Here is a 10592-nt window from a genome sequence, read left to right on the forward strand (position 1 = left end):
AGTTCGGTCATGAGCCGCAGACTTGTATTTTAGATACGCAAGCCTGAAGTATTGGGTTATACCTTATAGTTTGTCCAAGCCTGCAGGCCCTCATTTTTGTCTCCAGACCTAAATTTTTGGACAAGTCCTACTACAAAGTAACCTAATAATCTTCAATCAAAAAAATTTCCATCAATCAATTCGCTCTGCTCACCATATTAATTAAAAATAAACACAAACTTTTCTAAGATCACACGAAATAAAAATTGTGAAAAAGTGAATAAAAACAGCTCGCGACAGTAATAAAACATTGGAAATTCGAAAAATTTATAGAGCATTAAAATGTGGCTTCGTGCTTAAAATACACACCTGCGTGACGCAATAAGTAATAAGAAAAGAAAGAAAAAAAGTTTTCCACCTAGGCGAGCTTTTTATTTTGTATAAAAAAAGACGGTAAGCACATTGGGTAAGAAGGAGAAAAAGAAAAGTTTCCCTTTGTATGCCTTATTATGTATTAAGTAAATGTATAGAAGAAAGTCTCTCTTTTGAGCTTGCTCATAAAAAATACACAGTAGAAAAAATTCACACAGAGAAAGCGTGCGGTTTAACCATAAAAAAATATGGAAAATTCAGAGCTATTCAGAGCTATTCAAACATTCATCAATTTTTATCCTTAAATACACATATTGAGAGCTTCCATTTTTCACGTGTGTGACTAACTTAAGCACATAGACTTCTTGCATTTTCCTATTCCACAAAAAATAGCAAACATCTGATTTTAATAAGAATACAGCGATGTGTTATGTCTAAAGCTATCAATGAAGAGGCGCCTGGGGAGCAATATCAGATACATAAACTCAAGCTGTATTTTCTTCATGAAGCACTTGAAGTTTTGTGCTGGGGAGATTGCTGCGATGATTATACGAAGTCTTACGAATGGAAGAAAATCCGTATCTGAATTTATTTCACAGCTAGCTCAACCTTAGTTGATATTTATGAACAAACAAACCGAGGATTTAGACAAAAACTTCGATACTTACTCGTGCACGTTGTGGCAATATGTATCTCTTGAGAAGATATAGTAAGATTTATGAAGGAAGTGATGCATTGAAAAGTTAAAGATATTGAGCTTTTTTGTTGTGTGGGTCGATTGGTTATTGTGTCTATTACTTAAAGGCAGGGGCGTATTCAGGGGCTCTGTGGGTCAAGAGAGCTGTGCCCCTGCTAAGATAAAAGGACTTATTCCGTGGGGTTTTGAAGATCAAGAGAGATGCGCTCCTGCTTAGAGGCAAGAGCGTATTCAGTGGGGTTATGTGGGTCAAGGTAGCTGTGCCTGTGTTTTTAAAGGATATGAAGTGTACTTTTGAATTTTATGACTTCCGAATGGGTGAATTAAGGATGACATCTGGTACCTCAGAACTTAAAAATCATACCAAAAAATGACACACAGCTTGAACGTATAGATCAAGAATGAACCATGAGCTACCTTAGAAAATGACTGAAGTTAGTTCTACTGCTGACTTTCGTCAGCCACTTTGCGATAACCATAAGTGATGTACTGTGACTATCAACAGCTTCCTTCCAACTGTTATTTAGTCGTCCTGTGTTGTCTTTCCATGTAAAAAATCAGATTTGATGACCTTTATCAAAGAAGATTCTACAGGATCGAATGGACAGCATGCTCAGTTTGCTGAGTATGCTTATTGTCTGTGAAGTAGGTCTTCTAAAAACATGTTCAGTCTATCGAAGGATCATTCACAGCTTGACACTTTAATTCTATACAAATTACCCCAATATCCCTATTTTCTATGGATATCATTTAAGAACAACCCCTAAAAAAGCTTCTTAACTTTTAAAAAAGAGAAAAAATCTAGGTAAAGTCTGTCAATAGTCTATTGAAAAAAAGTAGCATTTGTTGTTACATTTCGTCCATAAATAATTCAATGTCTACACCTATTTCACTTAATCACATTTAATATTTATGGCCATGCTTGTTGCTACACGAAATGTAATCTTCATTATTTGTGCACATCTATTTGTAGATTATGTAGTCCGTTAGGTTGAAAGTCTACTGATATATTCATCCACCAATGATGATATTAATTGAATCTACAGCCAATACAGCATATTGTAAATCCAACAACATAAAATTCACTTAATCGATTTTTAATGTGAATGACTAATGAGGATGAAATCTTTGCGTGATTACATTTCTCATCAAAAGAGCACTTAATCATTTTGTAAACAGATTCCGGATACCATAAAGTGCGTACTTAATGGAACATTAATTAGTAAAAAGGTAGAAAATTTCAAACAATTTGTTACAAAATTTATTAATTTTTGAGTATTTTGAGACTTTTTTGTTTTTGATGTCCTAAAGTAATTAAATAATGATGAAGGTCTTGTGTTTCTCGTAAATGGAAAATTTTACATAAGTTTAGTATTAAATTTTTTATTGGGGTGTCATTGACAGCTTAGGCTTGTTATTCTAATGTAAATCTTTATGAAGTGGTGGTTACTTGGACAATATTCTCGGTTTATGATTGATTTGAGCGGTTCAACGTAGTCATGAGACATTGCTACGTCACCATGTTGATAGTCAAACTTCAAAATGGCATTATGATGGACCTGAGAGGAATAACGTAGCCGTGAAGCACTGCCATGTCGCCATGTTGATTGTTGAACTTCAAAATCGCATTGTGATGGACCTGAGCGGCTCAAGGGAGTCGTGAAGCATAGTTAAATCGCCCTGTTGATTGTTAATGTTAAAAATCGCTTTATGTTAGTCCTGAGCAGCACAACGTAGCCGTGAAGCATTACTACATCTCCTTATTAATTGTTAAACTTCAAAATTGCTTTATGATGGACTTAAAAGGTTAAATAGATTCGTGAAACATAGTCACGTCGCTTTTGACAGCTAAACTTTAAAATCACATGAAACTGTCTTAAAGGAGCTCCGTTTGACTGGTTTTGGTCACTTTTGACGACAAATAATGAGTGTGGCCAAACTATTCTAATCCTGCAGTAAATAAAGCTTAATTTCTACAAATTACCGCTTATAAGCACACATTACCTAAAATTTGTCGAAGCAATAAATTCAAAGCACTTACCAAATATTTTCATAAATATCATCAATTAATGTTCAAACTAATTTATCGCATCCTTGGTAACATTACACGTTTAATTAATCACATTACAGTAATTATGAAATATTATCATCCCTTTCGACTCTGCTCAATTTTCAACGTCGATGATAATGAACATGACTTATGAGATTCGAGATTATTCTTTTGCTTAATTGTTGTCTATACAGCAGCTGCCAAGCAATAAGAATCGAGTACATGAATCATTATGATTCATTAGTTTTGCTATTGTTGATTTTATTTATAGGTCAAGGAAGGATTTATTGAAAAAATTCAGACAAATTTGTGCATCTTGAACTTAATTCCAAGAATTATTGCTGCTTCTTACTGCAGACTTTAAATTATTTTCCTGAAGTCGTTCATTAATCACTAAGCACATACAAAAAAGTTGATGTATAAATGAAATTTCATGACGATGTCGATGCCGAACTTGAAAAAAGTTTTGAATTAAGAGGAACAATTTTTCCCCCTCGGTGATTAAACGGCTTTTATGCTCTCGTCATTGAATTGCCGCATACTTTATGGCAAAATCGACTAATGAGCATTTCTCTTTTATTTGCATATCTTTTTTATCTCTGTTAAATCTGTTCATTGAATGAACTTTAAGTGGCTCTTATGTTGAGTGAGGTTTCGAGAATGAGTAAATAGCTAGTAAACTTTCCTTTGATAGAATACGGAGCTTTATGAATAATGAAGACTTTACGTTTTATTGTCCTGTTGCTCATAAAAATTGCTTATATAATCCAATGAATAAAATGTCGATTCTTATGGGTAAAGTTGATGTTATTCACATACTTACATGAAAATTAATTAAAGTTTATGTCTTTACATGAATATTCTTTTTTTAATTGCTGTAAAGGAACAGTAAATTAAATTTTCAGTCAGTAATTGAGTTTAATCTTCAATATCAGGGTTGTCATCTTGGGTTTAGAATCTTTAACATTCTATATTGAGTATAACGATTCTACACAGACTGCTATATTCAGTGCTCGAGCGATAAAAGTAAAGAAAGCTTCTCCATGAACCTTCAAGTCTCTGATAAAGGTCCATTTATTTGCTCTGAATTGAAGAATTGAAGCCTTCTCTATTTGGCAGCCACATGGAAGTCACACGGATACGAAATAGAGATAGAGCTTTAAAGAATCGTTTAAAGCTCCGGATCTTAACTCATTTGTGTCAATTAGTCTTAGTCTACTTGCTTACTTACTTCGCAGACCGTACAGATCAATTGTGATCCATGACCTCCCTCAGATGTCGCCTTAAGCTGGCTCTATCGCTGAATTCTGTCTGCCAAATACCAATACCAAGTGCAATACTATTTCTATTGACTTGCTATCGACAGCATCCTTCCAATAGTTCCTTAGTTTCCCACAAGCTCCTTTAAATGTCTTAGTTCAGTTCTAGACAAGTCAAAACATCAACCATGCTTAATTACCTTTCATATCATTCACATCATGCTGTCGAAGACTCGTGTGCTCATGATTGCTTGACACAAGACGATATTCTACTTCATTACCTCATCATACATTGCCTACGAACCGAAAAAAAGCTAAAACAAAAGGCACAATTTGCGAGGAATAAAAGAAGAAGAAAAAATTCGCGAAAGAATGATTCTTGTGGAAGTAATAAAAACACAATAAATGAGACAAAAAAGGTGTTCTTATTCATCCTTTAGGCTTCTTACACTTCATGATGTGTATCAAAGTTAATTTAGGCTTGTGTATTATAATTTTGTATGCTTCAACACCTACGCATTTCCTTCCTTTTATTATTTTTCTGTGTCTCATACAATTTTTATTTAGGATGATAACCGTCGACATGATGTGGCACGTGATAATGACATGTAGGAATGAAAATATAAGAATCTTTAATATTTCTTAAAGAAAATCGGCTTATGTGTGCATTAATTCCAAAATTTGGTGATAATACATGTTATAGGATCTTGTGCTTAATTTATTTCTCAGAAGACACCTGTAAGGCATGCCTAACAACATACCTTAATTCACAAAAACAAAGAAACTATATCCAATTGTCTTCAAAGGAAGCATTTACCTGGAAATATCCTAAATATTTCCCGAGTGCCTTTAACATTTCAAAGAAAATTTACTTACATCGTAATGCCTTTCAAATATTCATACATGGCTCATATTTTCATGACATTTGACTTTTTGTGTGTGTCTTATAAATTCTGACATTTACTTCTGAAATAGGTATTGTCAAAAATATTTCACATGAAAATTTTATGGCTTTACTTCCTTAAAATTTTGAAAATTATTTTTGTACTGATGATAATTTTGGAAGTAAATATTTGAAGCGTTTGTTTGAGTTTGTAATTGTCTTAAAATAACTTTTTAATGCCAGGATTTACATAGCAGCAGAAGTGGAGAAACAGCTGATGTTATTGTATTTCAACAATTCTGGCTGGATCTTGGAAAAAGTTTAGTAAAATTTTGATGCCTTAGTCGTTATTTTAATTACTTAAGTCCTTGGTAAAGCTGCACGAGGGCCCATTGCCGCTTTTAGAGCTCGTCAAAGCTGGATTTGCCTTTTAGATAACTTCTGCCAGTATATAATTCCTAATAATTTTGCATCGCTGCTCACTCTGTAATCCCATGAACTCTTGGGTCTACCTCGAGGTCTCTTTCCATCCAGAAAGTTACCAGTTATCAACTCGTCAAATTACCTCACAAACCGGGTTTATGAAGGTGTCCTGTTTTCGTTCTGTTGCTTTCTTTGAGCATGTTGATTTTGAAGGTGTCTGATTATAAAAATTACCATTTTTATGTGGCCACAATTGTGGAGCTGCTGAGTGTGTGTTGCTTGGTTAGCCTTTTATTCTATTTTTTCAAGGACATATGGCTCTGTAAATAGCTAGGCTACCAGTGGTGAATTAAGTGGTTATAATGAATGCCATGAGATGGTATGCACCTGACATTTGGTCAGCTTTGGAGCCCAATTATGGCTTCTCGAACCACCTTTTGGCTTCCACAATCCCTGAATTTTGATGGTGTGCTTCATTTTTAATATGCATGAAACGCGGTTCAAATTATAAATTGTCTCATAATGGACTATAACAACCGAAAATAAATCAACAAGAAACGCAAAAAATTTCACACCTACTAAGTTCAGTGACTCTCCCGAACAGCACAGCGTGTTTCCTAAGACATCTCTGCGTCACCACATTTAATGCGTCACCACATTTAATGCGTCACTTATCATTAATCGTAAGACGCAAAGTTGTGTTGACGACCTCATGACGCTTGATTTCGACCAATTTTAATTTTAAAAGTTGTAATTCACCGCATTGTGCTTCTCGGGTCTGTCAGCATATAATTTATAGCTGTTATATATTAAAATATATATATATATATATATATATATATATTTTGTTGAAGAAAAATTTGATTACATTTTAAGCCTATTAAAGCTTTTTTCATAACTTCAGCAGCAAGGGATATAAAATCCATCATTCTTCATTTTCCCTCAACTGATTTGTGTAATTGCAAGCTACATAGAACTCTTCTCAACTTACAACTTATTGTACCATAAATTGGTATTTATGTTAATCGTTCATTTAATAGGTGGCATTAAGTGTTAATGAGAACTTAATTTAACACTTGTTAATTTGCCGGCATTGTCTAATGATTTGTGATGAATGTCAAAGGGTTGAGGGTTGGGGCTATTTTGGATCGAATTCCTCAACTCTTCTGTGAATGTCAAATCAACAGCAGTCATGCAAATTGTCAAATCCCACAAGATTCTTTCACAAGTTTTATGTATTTTAATGAAAAGTTATTCCAAAACAAATATTCAAATTTACACTCCCTTAATGAACATTTTGCTCCACTAATTGCTGAAGCTTTATGTGCTAAAATTTCATTTAATTTATAACTTTTATGCAGACGAAAAACTCTTCATATTGCATTGAAAATGGCAAAAATATAAATTAAATTTATGGAAATTTATTCAAAGAGCTCTTCTCACTTAAAGTGATGAGAAATTGCAACTAGTTGAACTTAATATGAATTTATTTCTTGTTGTGGATGTAAATTTTTTTTTGGACTTGATTTTCATAAACAAATCTTATGCATTTTTGATGTTCTTTTGGCTTGTTGTGTTTGAATGTTTTTCTTTTTTTGGCATATGTATGAGCTTTGGTGGTGATTTCTTTCGGTTTGAGGGTTTGCTTTGGGTTTTTGGGTTAATAAATATATTTAAATATTCTATGAAGTTGGTAATTGTAAGAAAGATCTTCTTGGTCATTTGAAAAGTGTATAAATGATTATCAGCTATGTTTTATGCTACATTTATTGAAGGTATAGTTATGCAGATATATAATAACTGGTAAATGCTGTAATTGATCTCATTTGGGAATCAATTAAAAAGGGAATTTAAAAGGAATCAAACTGAAGCTAACAATTTCTAAGAATGACTAAATGAAGCCACAACAATCAAAACCAAAAAGTCAAAAATTAATTAAAAACAAGCTGCAAGTTCGTGAAACCTCTTTTAGAATGTTGGAATTTAAATTTTAAATTTTCTGGTTATTGGGGTATTCATGATGGATTCGGAGTCCTGACAGAACTTTAAAAGTCTCATGATAATCCGAATATTAATACTAAATGAATGCCATTTATATCTGTAAGCCATATGTCTGTGAAACGGAGGCGGCCTCAATTTGATGGAGGTTTTGTGATTCTTTAAAGTTCCTTGGCGGTGCATGCTTCATTTATATAGCTGGAGTAATCCACCTGAATTGGAATAACCAATCAAATTCGACACTTTATGATTTATCAAGTGTACTTCTGTGATGATTACTCAAACCCATCTTAAAACATCAAATCTTCCATCTTCCATCGCTGATTTATGGCAAATCTCATTTTATGACATTCTTAAACGATTTTTTCATTCCTTGATTGTGAAATTTTTCTTATCGAATGCACAAATTTGCTGTAGAAAATCATTAAATATTGAATATTAGAAACAAGTAAAATTAAAATTTTATAGTCTCCTAAGTGCTCAATATTCTGGCAAAAATTTGAAATTCTAATGACTTTCGAAATAAAATTTCATGAGTTTGAAATTAAATTCATCAAAATAAGCCCAAAATTCTGATAAGAAAATGAAGTTTTATTGATAAAATGCAAGAAATCATAGCTAAAACACAGCAGCACGTGATTACAAAAATTCATAGAATTTTGAAACGTAACGAATGCTGTCAATTTAAAATAATTCGAGCCCTTTCCAGAACTACACAAAATCAAGCGCCCTCTCGCGTCAATCAAGTCGAAACTAACAAAGTTTAGCGCGAACTAACGCGACCTCTGTATTCACCTAAAGCTGTCAAAATCCAAGCTCGTGAAAAAAGGTGTTAAGAAATAAAAACGAAATTTTGAGACAAAATTAGTGTAAATAAATATTAAATAACTCTAGTCTTTAGTTATTTAAGTGTTTTTATCACAATTGCATATGAATGAATCGCTGAAAAAAGTGAATGCGAAGTAAAAAAAAACTTTAGTGAAAAAAAAATCGGCATTTTGAAAAAGAAGAAGGAAGCAGTCCGAGAAAGAGAAAAAAGAAAGAATATAAAAAAAAACGCTACTCGAAGAGAGATTACAAAAAAAAAATAATAAAATAATATAAAAATTCGTTTTTTTCAACATCATTTTTGAATTAAAATCGAGAAACAATAAAAAGTAAGTGAATTAAATTATTTATGCCACCATATAGATCAATTATAGTCATGAATGAGGTACAAATGTTGACAATTATGGATGAATTTATGCGTGAAAAATTTTGAGATGGAAAAAAATTCTTTTTTTTTTGATTCGAAATAAATTTCGATGACGGGAAAAAAAGGAAGGCGAAGGTCTCAGTGAGAAGATGGAAAATAATTTTTCTTTATTGTAATATTTTTTTTCGGTAGAGTGAGAATTTTTTTTTTTGTATATTGAAAAAAATTTATTATGCATAATGGCGATGACGACGAATTTTTTTTTTCGGAATCAAGTTAAAAAAAAAAATTAAATTTTTTTTAATGAGGGAACGAAACACAGAAAAAAAGTTTTTAATTAAAAACGCAGCAGCATTAACACATTCTTCATATTTTTTATATTATTTCCATTTCACTCACTCACTCTTACAAATTACCGTACCGACGATGGTTCCGAATTGATACGTTTTTGTTGAGAATCCCGCAACAACATATCGGCATAAAGTAATAATAATTCTTTTTTTTTACTTCAATATATGTATTTAATATTGTTCGTATTTGCTGGTGATGCTACACTATCTATCTCTTTGCTACATACTACATTCATGTACATTCATACAATACATTCAATAATAACAATAAATAAGTTCACATTTGTTCGGGGGGGATAGCACAAGATTGAATTGATAGATTTTTGAATATTTATTGGATTTTTTTGATGTTTTTATTCTGAATTGTGGATTAAAAATATTTTAAATTGACATTTTTTCGGTATTTTAATTTAAGGGCTCTCAAGATTGAGATAAAAACTTTCCAGTCTCAGAAAATTTTGAGACCGAGACTTGTTGAAGCTGAGACTTCAAGGAATTCTCTGGTAGTCTCGATTCTGGTACCGATCAAGATCTCGATTTTGGTTTCGATCCCAGTGTTTGTCTCAGTCTTCGAATCTTAGTCTCGACTTTAGTGTTATTATTGTCCCCAATCTTAGTCTGAGTTACAGTCTTGGTCTGAGTCTCAGTCTTGGTCTGAGTCTCAATCTCAGTTTGAGTCTCAGTCTTGGTCTGAATCTGAGTCTTGAAATGAGTCTCAGTCTTGGTCTCAGTCTCAGTCTTAATCTCGGTCTCGGTCCTGATATCTGTCTCGGTCTCAAAAACGAGACTTTGGAAAACCACAAAGAGTTTAATAATTGAGATTTTTTGTCAAATTCATAAAATTTAATTGAAGTTTAATTCCGGATTCGTCCAAATGTGCGGGACTGTGGAAAAAAATGTAGGACTGCCTTGGACGAACTATAAGAAACAGCCAAAAACTGCAGGTTTGCGTATCTAAAACGTATTAAATGAAGGTCTGCGGTTCTTGGCCGAATTTAAGATTGAAATTTCATAAAAATGTTGAAATATTACCCAAAAATTAGTCCAGACAATAATTTAATCCAACCTTAATGCTAAAGTCAAGTGCAGGTGCTCCTAATCCTCTCACAGTCAATTAAAATGCAAAAAAAGTCCCCCAACACACTTGCCATCCCCTTGCACTCCATATTTGTATAGTTTTTTTAATTAACCCGAAAAAAAAAGCAGGCAGATTATAGTGAGCGAGAGACAATAGCATCAGCATTAACAACAATAATAATATCATTAAGATGAGAGTAAACTATATATATATATATGAGTATGTATACAATTAAATTGAAAATTGAACATACACACAAAGTCGAACACCATAGAAAAAATATAAAAAAAAATAACCACGACAGGAGA

General features: G+C 32.7%; 1 protein-coding gene across 8 annotated transcripts in view; it reads left to right on the forward strand.

Annotated features, from left to right (window-relative positions):
- Window positions 1-8447: 8447 nt before the first annotated feature.
- kis (chromodomain helicase DNA binding protein kismet) overlaps window positions 8448-10592 on the forward strand; it is a 53135-nt gene continuing 50990 nt past the window's right edge. For all 8 annotated transcript variants that reach the window (XM_070650710.1, XM_070650717.1, XM_070650712.1 and 5 more), the window contains exon 1: window positions 8448-8818. The gene's annotated coding sequence lies outside the window, so the exon portion shown is untranslated. The remainder of the gene's footprint in view (window positions 8819-10592) is intronic.

Source organism: Chironomus tepperi, unplaced genomic scaffold (genome assembly GCF_022539635.2).
Source record: "Chironomus tepperi strain 1889 unplaced genomic scaffold, CSIRO-AGI_Ctep_v1 contig_445, whole genome shotgun sequence".
NCBI lineage: Eukaryota > Metazoa > Arthropoda > Insecta > Diptera > Chironomidae > Chironomus > Chironomus tepperi.